Below are 20,693 nucleotides of genomic sequence, written 5' to 3' on the forward strand. Positions count from 1 at the left end.
AGGTCAGACCCTCCAGACCCTTCACCAGCTTGGTCGCCCTCCTCTGGACTCACTCCAACACCTCAACATCTTTCTTGAAGTGCGGGGCCCAGAACTGGACCCGGTATTCAAGGTGCGGCCTCACCAGTGCCGAGTACAGAGGGACGATCACTTCCCTAGACCAGCTGGCTACACTATTCCTAATAGAGGCCAGGATGCCATTGGCCTTCTTGGCCACCTGGGCACACTGCTGGCTCATGTTTAGCCGGCTGTCGATCAGCACCCCCAGGTCTCCTTCCGACGGGCCGCTCTCTAACCACTCTTCCCCCAGCCTGTAGAGCTGCATGGGGTTGTTGTGGTTGAAGTGTAAGACCCGGCACTTGTTCTTGTTGAACCTCATGCCGTTGGTCTCAGCCCATCTATCTAACCTGTCCAGATCCCTCTGTAGGGTCTTCCTGCCCTCCAGCAGATCGACACTCCCACCCAGCTTGGTGTCATCTGCAAATTTGCTGAGGGTGCACTCAATCCCTACGTCTAGATCATCTATAAAGATATTGAACAGCACCGGCGCCAGAACTGAGCCCTGGGGAACACCGCTAGTGACCGGCTGCCAGTTGGACTTTGCCCCATTCACCACCACTCTCTGGGCTCGGCCATCCAGCCAGTTTTTAACCCATTGAAGAGTCCACCCATCCAAGCCCTGGGCAGAAATGTCATTTCAACAACATCATAACTCTGTTTCATTCCATTGTTTCTGAGAAGAAAAACCCACTGCTGTCCCAGGGGGAATGTCTTTAACAGTTTGTATAACCAATTCAGTAGCAGATGAGGGAGAAAAATGAATCTGTATTTCTCACAGGCTGGGCACGTCCCCTGCTTGCTGGATTACAGAACTAGCTAGCTAAGCAATTCTTTTCTCTTAGCACTATGGGAAAGGGTGAGTATTGGTGGCCCTCTTTTTATTATTTTTGTGTGGAGCAGAACAGCTAATAAGATGGGCAGAATGGACAAATTTGCTTCCTCCTGAGAAGAACCAATAAAGCAGTGGATCGGCACTCACTTGAAAAGTGGAGTACAGCTTCATTTGCTACTTATGCAAGCACAGCAGACTTCAACTGCCTTTATCTACAGTCTTGGAGATGCCATAAACACTAGGCTGTTATCTGTTTAGCGTGACCTGCTCTCTCTCTCTCTGCCTTTTCAGAAGACCTTGTGAAAGATGTTAATTTTCGTCTACGGCAGAAAGGGAGCATCCTTCACATCTTGAATGTTCATGTGTAATGGCAAATCCAGCTGTGCTCAGGACAGCTGTGCACATTTGTTAATCCAAGGCAAGAGCTCTATCTTTGTCAGGCCCAAAGACAGGTCTTTTAAAAATGATATATAATGTTGCCAGCCAACCCAAAAATCGCCTTTCAGGTGTTTGACTGCTGTTGAGAAAGCCAAAGACTTCTAGTGAGTTTTTGTGCTAATTTTCTTTAGTATCAAACCAAGTGTTTCTAGGCCTGAACCAATATCTACTGAAATCAGTATCTTCAATAGACATTGGGTCCTTTTTGCACCTGGCTAATATACAGCAAAAGGTCTGAATTTGTCTTATTCTCTTTTCCAATACTACCCTTCTCCTACCCTGTGTATTAAAATCTGTTGATTTTCCCTTATGTTTTTATTTGTATTTTCCGTACAAGCATAAACATTTACATTCCAGGCATGCAGTAGCTGAAAAATGAAAGTGAACGAGTGAACAAATAAATTTCACAGAAACAGCAAGTGATCATTAATATTTCCAAACCTGGTTAATTTTTTATTCCTTCTCATAGGATCTCAAAATAGTTGTGTCTGTTTCTCATGAGTAAAGAATGCAAGGGAATATTGACATTTGGCACATATTAAAACTGTAATATTTTTCCACATATTTAAACCTAAAAAGTTCCCTTAATGTTAGACAAATGCTTAAAGATCCAGAATTCCAAGTACACTAAGAGCTCCTGAACGTCTAGGATTTTTAATTAAATCTTTAATTAAAAGCCTGTCCCAAGTGTTAGCACTATTATTTTGTAGAACAAAACTAATCAGCTGGACTACAACATCTTTTCTGTCTTCTGCAGCTGCAGCATTGTTCCAGTATCATGATTTTGTTAGAAACCAAGGCAGATTTGGGCTCAAAGGACTGCCACTGGGACCCTGTGCTGGAGAAGAGTAATCTCCAACAGTACGTTGGGAACAAAAGAAGTGTACGTGGCCTGTAGCTTCAGGGAGTGGTGGAGTGAGCTACACTTTGAGTTGAAGACTTACATGGTCACCTAAAACCTCACAAAAATCTTAAAGTAGATCTTGTAAGGGTCATAATAAACTTTGACCAGACTTCAGCAGGGTTCAGCCTCTAGAGCAGATGTAACTGCAGGGGCTACAGAGAAGAGAAGTATGTGCCCTGTGTCAGCAGTATCACAGTAAGTCACAACCAGACAACACATCCATCATTCCTCATGTTTCTCATTCTCACATTCTTTTGAGAAGCATAGGAGAAGTAAGCCCGGAGAAACAGACCCTCTCCCCACATGCTTCTTCTCAGGAAATAATCAAGAAAATTAGAAATGGCTGTCCTAATACAGATAGCTCCCACCAGATGGTCGGTTGCAGTCTTGATAAGAACATCTGCAGTCTGTCAATAGTGGCTGTAACAGGAATAAGAGAAGCCCATTTTTCATCTTCATCCTTTGGTTGACTGCCATGTGCCATGGGACTCCTCAGGGCAAGGACATCCGCCAGAGGAGTACCTGCAGGGAAAACCCTACTCAGTGAGACCCTCTGCTTTTCTGCACACAACCATAAGAGAAGAAATGGCCTTGTAGCATATCCACTGATATTCTGATTCATTCGTCTCAGAGAGCTGAAAGGAGGTAATGAAATAGGAAAGATATTTTTGATCCAACAATCCATTATCCAGTTATATAAATTAAGGAACAATACGTTTAGGGCTAGTCACTCTCTGAGTCCAGTACAGTGTCTTCTACTTTTGCTTTTCTATTGTTCTTCTATGCCTCACAAACCTTCTTTTTCACTGAAGAACCATTATTTTATTCCCAAGACCTTATTAAAAACACTATCTGTATTGATTCCCTCATGAGGCTTGTCATCAGTTCCTGCAGTTTATAACATGAATTAATGGTGTGTTTTGATTTATAAAATATTTCACAGAACTTCAAGTCAGGCTGACCATGCTCTTCTGTTGTTTTTCTGACCAATTTAATAAAAAATGTTTTATGTCTTTAAAAACAATGTAAATGAAATCTTGCCTATTTTATTGTCACTTCTTATCATAGTTCAAATGATGATATGTTTTATAATCTAGCAGACACTGCCAAACACCTACAAAGTAAAAAGGTATGAAATGAAGGCAAGAGCTCAGTGAAAAAGGAGTAGCATCCATCTGTCGTGTTCTTGAGAGAAGTAGGGGCTTAAGTCCTCCACTCCTGAGCTGGTAACTGAAGCCCTTCCCCAAGTCTGAGCAAACTTGTTCATCAAGCCCTCTCTATAGAGCTGTCAACTGGAATTACATGTAGAAAACATGCCTTCCTCTCACCAAACTCCTGCTGGCTTCCCTTTCCTTTCCAAACTTAGCCCACACAAAATGTTCCCTCTGCAGATCAACTTTTAGCAATTTTTCCTCTCAGGCAAAGTTCAACAGAGAAGCCCTTGGTTTTGCATTTTTTTCTCTGTTATTCCACTATTTTGTTTGAATTGTTGAAAATTAATTGTTTCAAACTCCTTCAGGGCCTTTGGGATCCACATGTTCTGCCCACCACTCTTGTATATGCCACAGAGATTTTCTCTGCTCTCTAGAAAATGCTTTGGCCCTTGTGACACCAACTCTGAAGTGAGCCCATACAATTTCCATGCATACACACTCTTTCAGACTTTGCATACCATGATACTGACAGTGCCTTCTCTGCACTTTTGCACAGTGCAAAAGAAAGGCTCCGCTGCTCTAGCATGCCAGTCTATTGCTTTCTTGATTTCCTACACCGTACAGCTTCTTTTCTTGAACCTTGTAAGGTGGATGGGATTCATCGTGCCTCACCTCATCATTGATTTCTACAGCATTAGTCATCCAGACTTCTTTTACCAACTGAGTAAAATAAACACTTATAAGGACAAAGTTATGTTAGCAAAATACAAAACAGAAAATGTTCTAACTAGATATATAATTTTATTACCTGTTACCATATGAGCATGACATAAGGAGTATGATACCACAGACGATAAAACTGGAAATGAGAAGTAAAAGTAGGGTAACACCACCCTACTCACACATGTATAGAGTATGCACTAAGTTTTATACGGTCTCTTCTAGGGGACTTCAGAGTATTTTAGAGAAGCTAACAGATACCTGAAAAGCTGCCTGTGTTCATTTCATTCCACAGCTTTCATACTATTTAATTGCTTTTGTATCTGGGTTTCATGCTCCCCCTGCTCCTCATTTCTTTCAAACCTTTTTTTCCAGACAGCAGTATTTTTCTTTCTCTCTGTTGCCTCCCTTCTTGGCTTCCCGCCTTCTGTACTTTCCCATTTCCACCCAATCCCCTCCAAGCTATTTCCCCTCCCCTGGGCTCTCTCATTATCTTTCCCTCCTCTCACTCTCCTGTGTGCTGTTTTCTCTCATGCTTTCCCCTTCAATGTTATTTTTTTTTAATTTTCCCATGACTTTCTACTCCTCGAATACTTTTTCCCTGTCTCGAGCATAGTGATTTGCACACATTGACATGCCACCAATTTTTGCCCCAGCCTTATATTCATCCATGTCTTCTTTGCCTCAGTCTTTACTTCTAAGGCTGGCCCTCAGGAATCCCAGACTCTGGAGGTACAAGAAAAAGTCTGGAGAAAGGAAGACTTTCCCTTAGTTGAGGAGGATCACATTAGAGATCATTCAGACAAACTGGACACCCACAAATCCATGGGCTCTGATTGGATGCACCCAGGAGTGCTGAGGGAGCTGGCAGATGTTATTGCCAAGCCACTCTCCATCATCTTTGAAAGGTCATAGAGAACAGGAGAGGTGCCTGAGGACTGAAGGAAAGTGAATGTCACTCCAGTGTTCAAAAAGGGCAAGAAGGAGGACCCAGGAAACTACAGGCTGGTCAGCCTCACCTCCATCCCTGGAAAGGTGATGGAACAGCTCATTCTGGATGCCATCTCTAAACATGTGGAGGAAAGGAAGGTTATCAATCAGGAGTAGTCAACATGGGTTCACCAAGGGGAAATCATGCTTGACCAATCTGATGGCCTTCTGTGATGGCGTAAGTGCCTGAGTAGATGAGGAAAGAGCAGTGGATGTTGTCTACCTTGACTTCAGCAAGGCTTTTGACACTGTCTCCCACAACATCCTCACAGGAAAGCTCAAGAAGTGTGGGTTAGATGAGTGGACAGTGAAATGGATTGAGAACTGGCTGAATGGCAGAGCTCAGAGGGTTGTGGTCAGCGATGCTGAGTCTAGTTGGAGGCTTGTAGCTAGTGGTGTTCCCCAGGCGTCAGTACTGGGTCCAGTCCTGTTTAACTTATTCATCGATGATCTGGACAAAGGGACTGAGTGTACACTCAGCAAGTTTGCTGATGATACAAAACTGGGAGGTGTGGCTGATACACTGGAAGGCTGTGCTGCCATTCAGCGAGACCTGGACAGGCTAGAGGGCTGGGCGGAGAGGAACCTCATGAAGTTCAACAAAGGCAAGTGTAGGGTCCTGCACCTAGGAAGGAGTAACCCCATGCACCAGTACAGGCTGGGAGTTGACCTGGTGGAAAGCAGCTCTTTGGAGAAACACCTGGGAGTCCTGGTAGGTCTGCACCAGGAACAGCTTCCCCTGCCACTGTACAGAGGAGCACCCCAGCCTTTTGCACCATGATGCACACCCTGCACATCTTCCTCCCGCATGGGACTGCACTGGCCATGGTCTCAGTAAACCAAGACCAGGGCTTTAGGAGGTGCTCCCAGCCTAGGGATCCTCCTCTGGACAGGTTCCCCACAGCTGCAGGAAGGCAGGGAGGGAGCTAATGGCGGTGGTAGCACCATGACATTTCCCAGGCTCTCTAGATTCTTCTCTCTGAAGTCTTTTCTAGCAGCAGGCACACTTTCTGTCGCTCTGTTTTCCTCCGTTAATGAGGTTGGCTGATTAGCCCCCTTGCTGCTTCAGTTTCTCCAAGTCACGGTAACCCAAGTGCTGCCCCCACACACTTTCTTGATACCTAAACAATGATTGCCCTTTCCTCCGTCTTGACCTTTTCCCTGTTCTCCTTCAGCTGTCTTTTATCAGTAAGCCACAACAGGATCTGACTGCTTTGATTTCAAAGCATGGTAGTAGTTCTTGTCCTTCCAATTAATTCACATTTAGAGAACCAACCTGCAGGGTCCTCTCAGCAAACAGTCTAGCAGCCAGACAAACTCCAAATCCCCATCTGCAGGTATCTTTTACCACCTAAAATATAGAATGATGGAGCAGAAAACCTTTTAGTGCTTTGTGCTTTGACCCCCTCGTAAGACAGTGGGACCCCAGAATGGAGTTAAAGGCTGTCTAAGGCATGGGTCTTGACAGATTGCAAACATGCCAGAGAAATTGAAGAGAGTGCACTGGAGCTGAAGTAACACACACACCCACACAGCTTTAAAATCTTCAGATTCACTTTGAGGGGTTTGAATATAGCAGCCTGAGCAGTGTCACCATGCTTGCTGCTCATGGCAGGCCCAATTTTATTATTGGTGCTGTTCGCAGAGGTGATGAGAGACTTGTTGAAGGCCACAAAAAAAGGTCCGTCACATCCTACTGATCCTGCCTGACTCATAGCTTATCACCTCTCTTTGTCCCCAGGCAGTATTCACAGGTCTTAAGAAATAGAAAGAACTTCTTTGAGCTTGTTCTGAGACCCTGATGGGGCATAAGCTTGCTTTTCTACCAACATTTCTTTTGTGACTGAATAGCTGTAGTTATCTTTTTCCTTGTGCAGATGTTGACTTTTCTTTCAGTTCTTTGGCTGTTTTTTTTTTGTTTTGCCAATCTGTTTCTCGTTTGTCTGTCCTAAATTTCATAGTCCATATTCCACATCCTACTTACCCGATATAAACCAGAATATTATGCTGCCTGTTGCTGACTTTGTGACCAGTTTGCGTGTAACAGGAACAGGCATGGGATTCTCAGTGGGTCATTGCTGGGAGCAGAAACTCGGAAAGGTAGAAGGCAGTCCATTGACAGTAACATTAATGTCTCTGCTACTCCCACTGTCACTTCATGCCTGAAAAGCACTGAACAAAAATTTCTGAGATCACTGGGAGCTCTCATTTTCTAGTGCAGTGACAGTAAACAAGAGTGATGTGACTGGTTAGAGAAAGGGGAGCCAATTCAGCAGGGACACACATCACACATCTTTAATAATGCATAAGATGTGAAAAAAAAAAGATTGATAAACAAGAGACACTGAGACGAGAGACTCAGGACACTGTATGAAGTCATGAATATGGGCACCTGGCACAGCCAGAATAATACAAAATTATAAATGCATTTATTTAATAGAACTAGATTGCTCCTTGGCATGCAGGGCTGCCTTCCTGCCTCCGTGACAAGCATGCTGAATGGGAATGCAATCTTTCTGGAGAAACTGTGAGACTTTTAATTTGTTGGAGTAGCGAAGGGACTGAAGGATGACAATTTAAACTGTACGTGATGTGGCTATTGCAAAGGCTTATTTATTCTGTGTAGCCCTGGGTCAGGAGATTGGGTGCCGCTGGAGGAGCTGAGAACCCTTATCATGTTAATTCGGTCTTCATTTAGGGTGATCTCCCTGAAGTTTGAAAAAGTGCAGCTTTATGTCCTGAGCTGTGAAGAGAGTTTGGAGATATAACTTCAGATCTGGGAATAGTCCTGTTCCTTTTGCCTATTGAACTCACTGAGCCATGCAGCTGACTTTGCAAAGTCCAAAACATTAGACCCAGTTTTGATCCTCATCAGTTCTGCCCTTACTGCCAGACGTTTGCAGTTTGCCTGTTCACTGAGTTTGCTAATCTTTACTTCTTCTGCTCCTTCCCCCTTGCCCCTGTTTTGCTCCAGTGCTGAGGCTCCACAACCTCCAACAGAGCATCAGTCTCCTTTCAGACTGGGGCCCCTTTTTGTAAAACAGGCACCCTTTCTTTTCACATATTTCAACCTGTGATTCTGTTCCTTGGTATTTCACTGGGTCACATCCCAACAGTCTCTTGAGGTTGCTTGTTTATTAAAATTGAAGTCCCACTGCTGACTTCCATAGTAAGGAGGCAGTCAAGACCACATGTAACTTCTTCATTCAACCCATTTCTCTCTCATTGCCATTTTCATCCACCATTTTCTCCTCACTCCATCTGTGACTCAAAAGATGTCTCTCTCCAGGTGCTCCTTTTATTCTCTGGCACTGAATATATGTACACTGTTCTAATCCTGAGCCTAAATCTTATTTTATTTCTGATGGTTAATTTCCAGCTTGTCAGATATCTCTGGTGTTGAATGCTGGGAAAAACTGAAAGGATTTTTTGATGTGAAGTCCACAAAGCTGTTGAGTCTTTTCCTGCAAGTGTCAGTTTGAGGGTAACTCTGCTCTCCCAACCAGTGTCTGAGCTAGTCACCCTAAATTGCCTTTGTAGTCATCATCAGCATTTTAAAGGTGAGATTTCTCTGATCCATTGTAGATGTCTGTAATAGGATGATGTGATTGGTAGCCTAAATTAATCTACTTCTTTCCCACTAATTACAATGGAACTTTAGAGTGGCTAGTCCGCGTGGATCCTACCCTTAGAAACAGAAATGTCAGGTAAGTTTAGTATAGTACTAGCAGGTCCTCACACCAAAGATCTCATCTATTCCGATTTTCCATCTCCTGCCTAATTTAAAATATGTAAAAACATTCTGTAAAAACATGATTCCTTCAGAGATGGCAAAGCTGGAGCTCAGAAAGGTGGAGTGACTTCCCAAAGTTTGCCAAGCAGCCTTTATTCAGCACTGAATTACTATAGTGGTAGTCACTGATGTTCAGATTGGGAGAGCTGGAACAAAAGCAACCAGACCTGGTATCTGTTACCTATTCCTTTAAATGGCAGTACCTCCAGAGAGATCGCAATGAGGATGGCTCCATTTTCTTTCCCTTTGCACCCTAAATTTGCCTATACCCTCCAGCTACAGAGACTTTGGGGGACTTGTATGGCTGGAACATCATTACAATGTGATTCATGTGATGAGAGAAAACAACACTTGGATTTACAACTAATATTTCAATCTGTAGATGAAAAACTGTGGGGGTAATTTACTATCACAAAAAGTGGGCTCTAGAATCTGTGGCCCTCTAAAACATTTACTCCTTGACAATTCCTGCATCTCCAATTTCCCTCTCTAGAGAAAAAAAAATGTTCTATTTTTCTATAGGCATGTCCATGCAATAGATGAACATCAAATGCGGGCATTGACATTCAAGCACAAATTCTAATCTTACGGCTGCCCCTCATGCCTTCCAGGAGACAGAGCTGTCCATTTTCTGCAACAGCTGGTAGAGCTGGACAACCTTCACCTGATGGCTGGAATAAGATAAAGTAGACATAGTTTGACAAAGCAGCCAAATTTCCTATTGTATACAAAAAAATGAAGGAGAAAGAAAAAGAAATCTTGAAGTGCTCAGTCCTGACTCCTAAATCAGACACTACATAAAATACAAAAGCTCAGGCTTGAAAAGATAAGGAAACTAGCAACAAAAAACATTTTGGAAGTGGCATGTATTTTGCCCCATATGATTTGATGGTACTCTCAGGTGAAAGATTTTATGAAATGAACTGATATCAGGCCTTGGAGCAGAGTTACAATAGAGTCTAAATGTACCCTGCATTTCCTTCATTTCATTTTATCTTCATACCTCATGCTTCTATGGACTTCTTACGCTTATGTGGCAGGCGCAGGAATATCACTCTCAATGCTGACAAGAAAGCACTTGTAAAAGCTCCACACGCTCATTTTTGGACACTATTTCTGACTTCCCCACAGACGATAACTCTGGGGTATGCCAGGGGCTCTTGTCTTTGGAGGTCTAATTCATCAGTGCCTAAGGACACTCATCTAAGTCTGAAAGCTATTAATCAATCTTCAAATCCTAATGTTGTCTGGACAAACTGTATTTTAGACACCTTAGTTAGCTGTGATAAACTCTAGATCTAGACTTGCTACCTTGATTAGACATGGTCATTAAGCTGAAGTTGCCTTATACTCATTAAAAGCTTAAATGTCACAACAAGTCTCTTTTTTTCCTTCCAACAGTCAGATCCAGATTTAGACTAGTCTAAGTAACCTTTCAAATGTCATACTCCAAAAGGAGGTGCTCTTTTTTCTTCATTTTTTTGTTCAGAGCCAGCCAAGAACTTGGTAAAAGACATCACATAGGCATCTGTCTTAATAGCTTTTCCCCGGTTCTCCTCATCTGACCTTTGTTACTGTCTGAATCATCTCCTATTGCATTGAAGTGTAACTTCCTTCCTTGTCATTGCATATTTTGCATTGCATTAAAAATAATAGCCCCACAAACATATCCTCCAGCTCTATTTGCTCCAGTTCACATACCTCACCCTGTCATCGTGCAGCTAAAATCTCTGCAACGACCATTCTGCCCCTTTCGCTTAGGTCTTTCTAAGCTCCATTATTTCATGGCTTGGCTGCCTTTTGTCACTGCACTAGTAACATATTTCTGCAGTCAGTGGGCATGCAACCTCATTTACTGTGATGCTGGGTAATTGCCGATTTCTTTTAAATATCCACTTAAAAAATGTAGAAAAATTGTCTTACAAATAAGAGTACTCATCAACTTACATGACTGAGTTTATTCCCTTTATCATGTTCCCCTGAGGACATAAGCCTGTCTCCGATGGAGAGTCATGCCATGGGCTAAAGCCTGAACTTCTCTCTGGTTTTCATTGCTACAAGTGATGTTCCAAAATCACTTATCAGCCAAGAATGGCATGGATCTGAGTTGCAAAATGCTGATTCCCCTCTTTCAGTGCATGGATGCCATCAGTCCCCCTAACACTCAAGTTTCAGGTCCAGAAGAGCAACGACAGGGGTCTAACATTTTGCATTGGCACTAAAATGCTACCTCCAGTGTAAGCTGCCTTTCCAAGGGGTGCTCTGCATGCCTTACCGTCCCCTCAGGGGAAGCAGCTGACAGGCAGCACCACCAAACAACTTGCTCCTTCCTCTGAAAACGTAGAGAGGAGCAGCAGGTTGAAAAAGTCCTCACCTTCTACAAACAGCTCTCCCAAGGAAAATGGAGGTGAAGAGGAAGAGCACTGCCTCGCTGAAGGCAGGCCGTGTCTCCGTGCCGTACTACAGCAAGGGGAAGAGGAAGGTTGAATGCATGGCAGCGAGTTATGCTGAAAATGACTGACTGCTTTAATTAGTGGGAGCACTGGCAGGCTCCCACCTGACAGCCTCTGCGAGGCTCCCGATTGCCGGGCTTGCACCGATTTTATCAAGACTCTGACTGCAACAGCTGAAGAAACTTCTAGCAATGTCTCCTTCTTCTTCACCCAGCTTTAGGCAGCACAGCACCCAGTCTTTGCTGGATGAGACTAAACACTAGCATAGATCGGTGCTCTCTCACGTGACAGAAATGCAAAAGCTGCAGTGTCTGGAAGGTATTTGTCCAAAAATTTTGTTTCTACACACCTGTTCGTTTCAAAACACTACTTGCTACCACCTTCAAACTTCCTTTGCTATTCATTATTTAACTAATTGTTATTTCCAGACCTGCGGTCGTTTAACTAAGTATGTACAGTCCATGAATGGAGAGTCATTTCTGCTGAGGCAGGGGCAGAAAACCCTCTGTCTATCCCAGTGTGGCCTAGCAAAGAGAAGTCCCAGGCACAACAGCCTGCAATTCTAGCTTCCTGTTCACCTAGTATTGATCCAGCAACTTTCAGTCTTGAAATATACTTTATATGGGTTTTTCTACACACCAGAAAACTTTACTGTGTCACCAGTCTTCCCACAAGGTCATTTTCCCTGACCTTTTCATCAAGGATGAGAAAAGATGAGCGAATTCTTCCTCTGGAAATTACCCAGTGTGTACCTCTAGGCTTCCTGCATGTGCTCTTGTGGTAGAGAGCATCAACAAATAGTAACAGGCCAGAGTAAGAGGAAAGATACTGAAAAAGTCTTCAAAAGACTTAGAGAGCTCTGGCAGATATCTAAATGTTATGGGATTTGTCCATTTCATTGACCTATTGCATATTATTTAACATGTGCCACCTTTTCCTAAAACCCCTAGATACCATAGGAATCTCTTGCTGCAGGTAATATGCAGCACAACTGCCTTTGCTGTTTTCTCACTGATACCTTTAACTACCTATTATCTCCTCCTTTGCATTCCTTGCTCTTCATTACTGCTGCTGTATTTTATCATGTAGTCTGTTGTCAGTAAATGAAGTCTATTGCTCTCAGGAGTTTCTACTTGTTTCATGTTATCAGTTTTGATTTCAGTATTCCCCATGTTGGGTATAAATCTCTCAGTAAAGTATTCAGGCAGCATTTCTACATAGGGACAAGCTATGCTAGCATTGGACACCAAGAATTTCAGAGAGCAACTTAGAGTAGCAAACAGATCTGGCTTCATGTCTGGGCGATGTAGCCAGTTTCTTAGGGCGGCGGACATCTGGGGACAAAGCGTGGCATTCATTCTGCCACTGCAGCCACAAAGCAGGCAGCTGGACTTTGCAAGGTGAAGGTTACTGCTGAGTGAAGTGGGGAGAAAAGCCAGTATGTTGCGCTGGATTTTGGAAGGTGTAGTAGTGTCTACTACCACGGTGAAGGGGTCTCGCTCTCATGGAGGCTGTGTAATAGTATATTACAGCAGCTGTAGCTATACTCGTCTTGTTCAAGATGTTACAAATACAGTTATCTGCTCTGCTCCTCCATTGACAGGCATTTCCTGCCGGCTGCAGGGGCAGTCGGAGTGGTACACGCCTGATCCTCCACGCTCCCACAGCCACCAGTGAGGATGGAGTCACTGCTGCATGGGCTGATCTCTTTCACAATCGTAGGGCAGGGGAATAAGCTTTGCAGAAGTCCAGACTGTAAGTTCCCCTTCATGCTGGCAGCTGGCAAGCTTCCTTTTCGCTTGGCTTGAATAGAGTGGAGAGCAAAAATCCACAAAATTAATGCGGTGACATTTCATTCCCTATGGAAATCTGCAGGCATCGAAATAACCACTACCTCTGTCAGTCCAACAGTTGCAGCATTTCCTGCTATATTGCGGTATCAGTGCTGAAAGTGGGTCCGTCTGCAATCCAGCTGAAGTGTCAGCATCTTACTGTTGTTGGAATTACAGACTTCGAATCTAATAGAAACATAATGACTAATATCAACTCCTCCTGCTCACCCCTTGCATACTCACGTCTGCGTACGTGATTTTTCCATGGGTTCAGCGTCATTAAAAGGTCACATCCTGAGATGATGTAAAACACCATAGCTCCACTGACTCACTCAGTTGTCCCCCATTCTGTATTTACTTAGGCCTTTCTGCCTGTGTGGTGTCTTGTACCTGTCCATATTAAATTACATCCTTTTTTGTTCACAGACTACTTTTCCAATTTGTCAAGTTTATTTTGGCATCTGAGCCTGTCTCTCAGTCCCTCACAACTTGTTTTATAGGCCAGCTTAATATCTGTATCCTCTCCTCTACCATTCAAGTAACAGGCAAAAACACACAACAGAAACAACACTGAGGTTATCTCAGACTTCATGAAAGTCTTCAAGGAACCTCTTCCTTTTTGACAATGAACCACCAACAGTTTCTTTTTTTAGAAAGGATGTCCATCCAGTATTATAGCAGTGTTCCGTTATTTCATTAAATACACTGGTTTCAAATAGTTTGCTCCTGACTAATCTACATTGACAGTTACTATATCTCTCCTGAGAGGCTTACAGTTTCATTTTTGCTTGTTTCGTTCCAGAGTTTTTCCAAGAATTTAATTAAGCTAACAGGTTGGGTTTTTTTTTAATTATTGATTACCTTTGCCCTTCTTTTTCAAGATAGTCCTTACATACGTCCTTCCAGTCTTCTGGTCCCTCACTCACTCTCCAGAAGCTATTGCTGATAGTGGACTCATTCAGGCACTGCTTCAGCCTGTTTGCTAAGGTAACCCAGAGACAAGGTCCATCAGACCTAGCTCACCAGAAAACATCCTTCTCAGCTAGCTGTACCTAAGACTGCTCATTCCTTAGGTGAAGGCTGCTGTGAAGATATCATGTTGGTAAGTGTGCTAGCCACATGGTCTTGGCAGCTATGGCTGGAAGTCATCCTCCCTCTCCCAAATGGTGATTAGGAGAGACATGCTTAGAGGACAAAACAAGAAGATCCAGATTTGATTCATACTACTGAGACAACCACAGCCTTGTGTGATGGGCTTCTGCCCACCCTGAAGAGGACAGGCAGTGTGGTGGAGGGAGAGGAGGGACATGTTCCTCTACCCTGAAAATGCAACAAGGACAAAGGGATAAGGGGGGGCATAGCTACTTACACATAGGAGTAAAGTTCAGCAAGCGGTTTCATTCACAGGAGGGAAAGAAACAGATGAAAACATTAAAAATTTAATTTTAAAGCTTTTTCAACAAATTAAAATCCCAAAACCAAAGGAAAAGATTGCAAGATTTGAATCCTGAAATGGATTTTACACTGCAATTATTTTGTCTATTTTTTAAATGAGAGAGAAAAAAAGAAAAGTTGCCATTTGACAGAGACTGCAACTCATTCAATCTCAATTTTTCAGGTTATCTGAAGAGCTGAAAAAATCAATTGTTTGCACAGCTCCTGTACTGGAGCCGTGGAAAATTACCTTCTAGAGACAACAATTATGGGAATTATGGTGCAGAACACCATCATGGAAGTTTAAATCAGAACAGACTGAGTTGGAGATCATTTTGGAAGATGCCATCAGATCTGTGTTTTGAAATGGGCCTAAAAGCAGTTTTTAAAGCAGTAATGAATATGGCTTGGCCTTCCCCATGCCTTCTCATCTGGCACCATTAAGTATAGTCATCTCTGGTGTTCTTCATGCTGACAGCGTCAAATGATAGGTGGTTTTCTTGTTGTAGATGAGATCTCTAAGATACATTGTTGTGCCACAGTGCTGCTGGGAAAGACGAGCTGTTTTTACCTTCATTCGCCTTATTTACGTGCATGGATACCAGGATGTAATGGCCTTTCATAGAGAATTCACCTCTTCCTCAGAGTCACAGCAGTTCTGAGTTTGTCCATCAGAGCTCAGCAAATGGGCTGTTGCTTTCTTCAGACCTTGCATAATAAGGAGAGATTAGTGAATGGAGTTAATTAAGAAACTATTTGATTTAGACTTCTTTTTTTTATCACCCAGCATATGGTCTATGGATACATCTATATACACTGAAAAAATAGATACAACACGTAATTCATCAAGAGGAGTGGTTGGCATCTTTTGTCATTGCTACTAAGACAGTGCTATTTTAAATTCTACTCCCTGTAAATATTATGCTTTTATTCAAATGTATGACATCATGCATCTCCTTGACTTTCCACACCTTCCTGAAAAATAAACCCCCATTTCTACAGCTCTTTTATGCACTCTTTTCTGAAAGGCTTGTCCTAAATCGATATATTAGTGTGGATATTAAGTAGGCCTTTTTTTTTCTTTGAAGCACAAGTGTTTCCTTTTACTAACTGAGAATACTGGTTTTTGACTGATGGGTATGGGTCATTGCACTGTTTTGTAAGATCAGGTAGGACCCATATTTAAATTTGGACCCCAGGTACCCAGAACAGGATGCAGATGAGTTTGCTTTTCCCACAGAGGCCAAAAAATGTTGGGGCAGGCTAAAGCTGGCGTTTTTTACCATTGGAAGATGTTATAAAATAGGGACAGCGTTTGGTGCCTTAGGTGGTTTGCAGCTTAGCTTGAAGGAGACACAGAGTATGGTGTGGTCAAAACCTAGGAGTGTACAAATGCCAAATACATGACAAAGCAAGGAGTGTCATGGGGTAACACTCAGAGATCCCTTGATCTGCTTTACGGTGCACTTGGAGTCATCACTGAGGAAACACAAGGTGCAGAAGATGATCCAGACACCACGGCTGCTGGAACCAGGATAGGAAAGCTGCACAACAGCATGGGTAGAGTGTGTGGGATAGCACCAGGCAGTGTCATGGGCCAGGAGCTCACTGGTCTCTCTGCTCCCCATACCAACTGGGAGCACACGAAGCTCTCAACAGCCCACAGTGGGACCAGTCAGGGACCGAATGGGAGAAGCTCAGCTGAAAGCAGCTCCCTCAGGATGGGGGTCAGCCCTGGCCATGGCCCCCCCAAGGCCTTTTTGGAAGTCTTCCCCCATGGCCACCAGTGAGAAGTGGGGAGCCCTGCACTGTCTTGTCTCTGGGCTGGCCCTGAGTACCAGCAGCCAAATCTGGAGGAGCAGGGATGCTCAGCACCCTGGCACTGAACAGGGTTTTATCTCCAAGTGCTCGTCTGGAGTTCAGGAGAGAGAAGTGTTAGCACATGTTGCTCACTCAGCTGTGCTAGAAACTGCGGCAGTTCCCAAAAAATGTGCTGCTGCAGACACTAATGCTGGTGGCATTGACTGGCTTCAGCAATCACTCAGTGAGGCAGCATTGTTGGTGGGTCTTTATGAGACAGATGAAGAATTTACGGCTGCCCATCACAGATTGCAGGCGCCTCAGTGGGCTGCTGCCCCTGGTTCATCCGGTGCTGGGTCAGGGACTGGGCATGGAAGTCTGACTGTTTTGTCCCAGTCACGGCGACCACAAGGGAATTTGTGCTTGTCACTGTGAGGTCTCAGCGAAGTGAAGGTGAGAACTTCAGAGAGATACCCTGGTAAGGCTCTCCCTTTGCTTTTGTCCATCATTGGATTAACTCATCTACAAATACCATTCCTGTTCATGTAGTTTACCCAGTTTATTAGTAACATAAGGCCACGGAGACCAGGAGGAACCCTCTCAGGTTATGAACTTCACTCAGGTTCAGCCTGGTAAAGAATTCATGACAATGGTACATGGAGTATCTTCTTCAGGTGTTGGCCATTTAAGGCCTTTAGTTGCCTCAGCTGCCATTAGTCCACATTCTTTGCAGAAACCACAGCTTCACCAGCTATGGAAATGTACAATAGCTGTCTTAATCATTTGTTTTTCATCTCAGCTGCAGAATTAAAAAAAATAATCTCTGTGTGCATGCACAGCTACACATTAGCTCACAACCAAATCTTCCTGGAGTTTTAAGTGAAACCGAAGAGAAAAACAGTTGTAAGTTCTGTGTTATGTTCATCTTCCCGAACATTTTAGTAAAAGCAGTGTACAAGGCTAGGGATGGGACAGGAGTTCAGTTCACAAAACTACAGAAGAGAGGATCGCCCCCTCAACTAGTGCTGAGGGCACTTCTTCAGGGTGTGAAGGATCTAAGTTTGTGTTCTTTCTCTGTCCTTTCTGATACACCCTTTGACAGCAACCAAGGGCTCTCACACTCCAGAGAGGTGTCTGATCCCTGCCTTCAGCATCCTCTAAGGTGCCTTTTCCAGTCTCTGCTTTCAGGGCTCTTTTCTTTGTAAACAAGTCTTAACCAGTCATGGAAGTAGTCTTGAAGGCTAACATCAGTCACAGAGGTTGCTCTCATTAAGGTCCCTTTATAATCAGTGGACTACTTGTATCTGGAGCTGGTATCTTGTTTTGATTTGTGTTCATTTTCGAAAGTGAGAGATGCTTTCAGGATGATCCATACGCGAGGTCTACACTTTTGAAATCCATTCCATTTGACCTAGAAATGTGCCAGTTTTAGTATTACACACAGTTTGATTCACCCCGACTGCTTTCCCTCAGCTTTGCTCAGAGGTGCACTGAGTATCCGTATTATAAGACAAAGCTTGTTGGGATTCTGGGTGCTTTAATGTTTCTTGTAAATCACATAAAAGTAAAAAGAAGCATATGTTGTAGCATCTCAGTAGCTGATTTATTGTATACAGACAGTGGAAAAAAATGTTCTGAATCTCACTGCTTGAAGTATCGTTTCCTCTGTCCTCAGTAACAAAGAATGAAAGGTTAGTAGTTTGTGCTTGTGGGTGCCCAGCACTTTCCCTTGGCAGGCATCCTGAGTAGTCAGGAACATGTCTTTGTAAGCTTTATCAGATAAATTCTTTTGAGGGACAGAGTCTTAATGCAGAAAGATACTTCTGGGTTTTACTTCTATTAATTTTACATAAGGGTTTTTTTTTTTTTAGACAGAATTAGATAGCACCACTTCTTTATGAATAATCCGTGAAGGAATGCATGAGTCAATATGAGATACTTTCTCAGTCCCTGGTGCTGGGTACTCGCAAATCAAAAATGGCATCTACGCAGAACAATCACCAACAGAGATATTTCTGTGGTATGCCTGGATTAACTTGGAATGAATTATCTTCCCGGCTATATGAGTTGCTTTCCCCGAAGCATGTTTCTCCCATTCTTCCCCTACAGGGAATAAGTAATGATTATGGTGAAGTTTTTAGCTGTGCATTTTAAGTGGCCTCATTTTCCTTCTACCCCTTTATTAAATGTTTCTAATGACTGCTCCTGAAAAAAAGAAACACGTGGCACATGTTGTGATGGAGAAATGCAAAGTGATAATGGTAAAATCCTTGCCACTCACAAGATTTTTTGAGCTCAGCCAGTCCTGCCTGATGTGAGGCTCTTTCTTTAACAGTCCTTCTTCAATGTGGTACTATTCTTTCAATTCTAGAAATGCACACAATGAGTAAAGACCTGAACAAAAAGTGAATTACAACACGGTGAAAGAAAAAAGTATGATAACCTTATGAAGGAGGTTATCGCAACCACATTATATAAGTATGCATGTATGTATGTATGCGTACATGCACTCACATATCCCTGGGTTGACAGTTCCTCACACCTGCACTGTGTCTCCTGAAACAACCTACTTAAAGTAGTTAACCTGTCCAGGACTGTTGTTCAGTAACTGTAGTAATATAGGTAAAAAAAATTTAGTTTCCCCTAAGAAATATCTACAGAAAGAAAATGAAAATATTAAGCCTGTCTAAACCAAGACTAGATTTCCATAGGTTGTTCCTTCTGGCTTTATGAATTTCCCCTTTGCTCTCACTGTAAACAAAAAAAAAGGGCACTTTTGTGTCCTTCATATCTCCCACACACTCGGTTCCTGCCCTAACCCTGTCTGAAATTTCCATAGGAAAAGAGAATCTTCTGGCCCTCTAGGCTCAGCTTTTCCAACCCACCACACCTGGGATCTGCAGCAAAGGAGGGAAACAAGCATTTATGAGTTGCACCCCAGGAAAATTCAAGTCTGGAGACTGGAGTGTAACACATGACACTGCTTAGCTTAGTGAGGAGCAATAATGCCCATTTCTTTCTTTCAGACCACGCTTGAAACCTGGCAGGCCTCACAGTCCAAACAAGCTCACAATACATTCACAAAGCATTAACAGCAATTCATGAGCAGCTTAGAGGTAGACTGGAAGCAGTTTCTGATTAACACAAAAGCCTGATGGACTTGGGTATGGGATCAGACTGTGATTTCCTCCGGAGATTTTGGATTCCTTTCAAAAGAGGGATCAAACTGAAATTCATAGGCTACATCATTGTCAAAGTTCACCTTACGTTTTCCTAACAATAAGAAATTACATTAAACAGTCACAGCTCAGTATACGGATGAGCACAGTTTAGACCTGCCCAAACAGGAAGGTGGAAGCTTCCCTGGCAGAGTAAGGTACGGAAGCAGGTCACAGGCAGCTCAGAGATGTAACAAGGATTGTCAATGATCTGGTACCAGGTGATGCTATCAGCATCTAGCAAAAACAAAGCAATAATATCCCTCGCCCATTTACTGCAAGATCTTGGTCACTTCTGCAGGTATGCAGAGAGAGAATTCATAAGGAAATCAAGCACACCAAAATATGGGAGATTGGGCATGAAAATCCTTGCAAATTTGAGCCATGCCATCTAAGAACTTGCCCAAACAGCATTTTCTTTCTCTAGCACCAAGAAATTAGGAAAGGGTGGGTAAGATTTTCACTCTGTCCCCTGCGGTGCCCAAAATGACTGGGAGGAACTGCTTGTAGAGGGATCACATCATCCTTTACAGAGAGGCAGCAATCTCATTGTGCTATAACCCCTCAAAATCTCCAGAAGAAAATTTGTTTCTATGTGTTTGCTGGAGCACACTGCTGCTCCATTCAGCCATCAGGCTGCTCATTTTGTGTGCAAGTGATTTATAGCCCATAGCAATGTAGATCCTAAAGCAGGAGTGTTTATATCTGACTTGGGTTAAATTTTTTGTAGTGTAATACAGAAGGAGAACGCTGACTCGTAATTTGCCAGAAGCTTTCCATGACTGGTAAAATATCAGGTGAAATTAGAAAGCAGATTAAATACATTCAGAGTATGTATTTGGGCTCTGGAATGCATCCAGCCTAAACTGGTATATGTAGGCAGTAAAACATGAGAGTTATTTGTTTTGAATTGACACTTAAATTACAAAACAATTGTTGAAATGATTAGCAAATATAGCTTTAGAGCACATGTTGGTAACTCACAGATATAACCATTAAAATAAATGGGCACAGGCTTAATTGACTTTAACAAGATCACTACCAAAATTCATGTCCAGAGAAATC

General features: G+C 43.0%; 1 pseudogene; it reads left to right on the forward strand.

The window, feature by feature from the left end:
* Positions 1 to 14,272: 14,272 nt before the first annotated feature.
* LOC137675146 (mitochondrial import inner membrane translocase subunit Tim23 pseudogene) lies at positions 14,273 to 16,400 on the forward strand (annotated as a pseudogene).
* Positions 16,401 to 20,693: the final 4,293 nt, after the last annotated feature.

The sequence above is a fragment of the Nyctibius grandis genome, chromosome 2 (genome assembly GCF_013368605.1).
Source record: "Nyctibius grandis isolate bNycGra1 chromosome 2, bNycGra1.pri, whole genome shotgun sequence".
Lineage (NCBI taxonomy): Eukaryota > Metazoa > Chordata > Aves > Nyctibiiformes > Nyctibiidae > Nyctibius > Nyctibius grandis.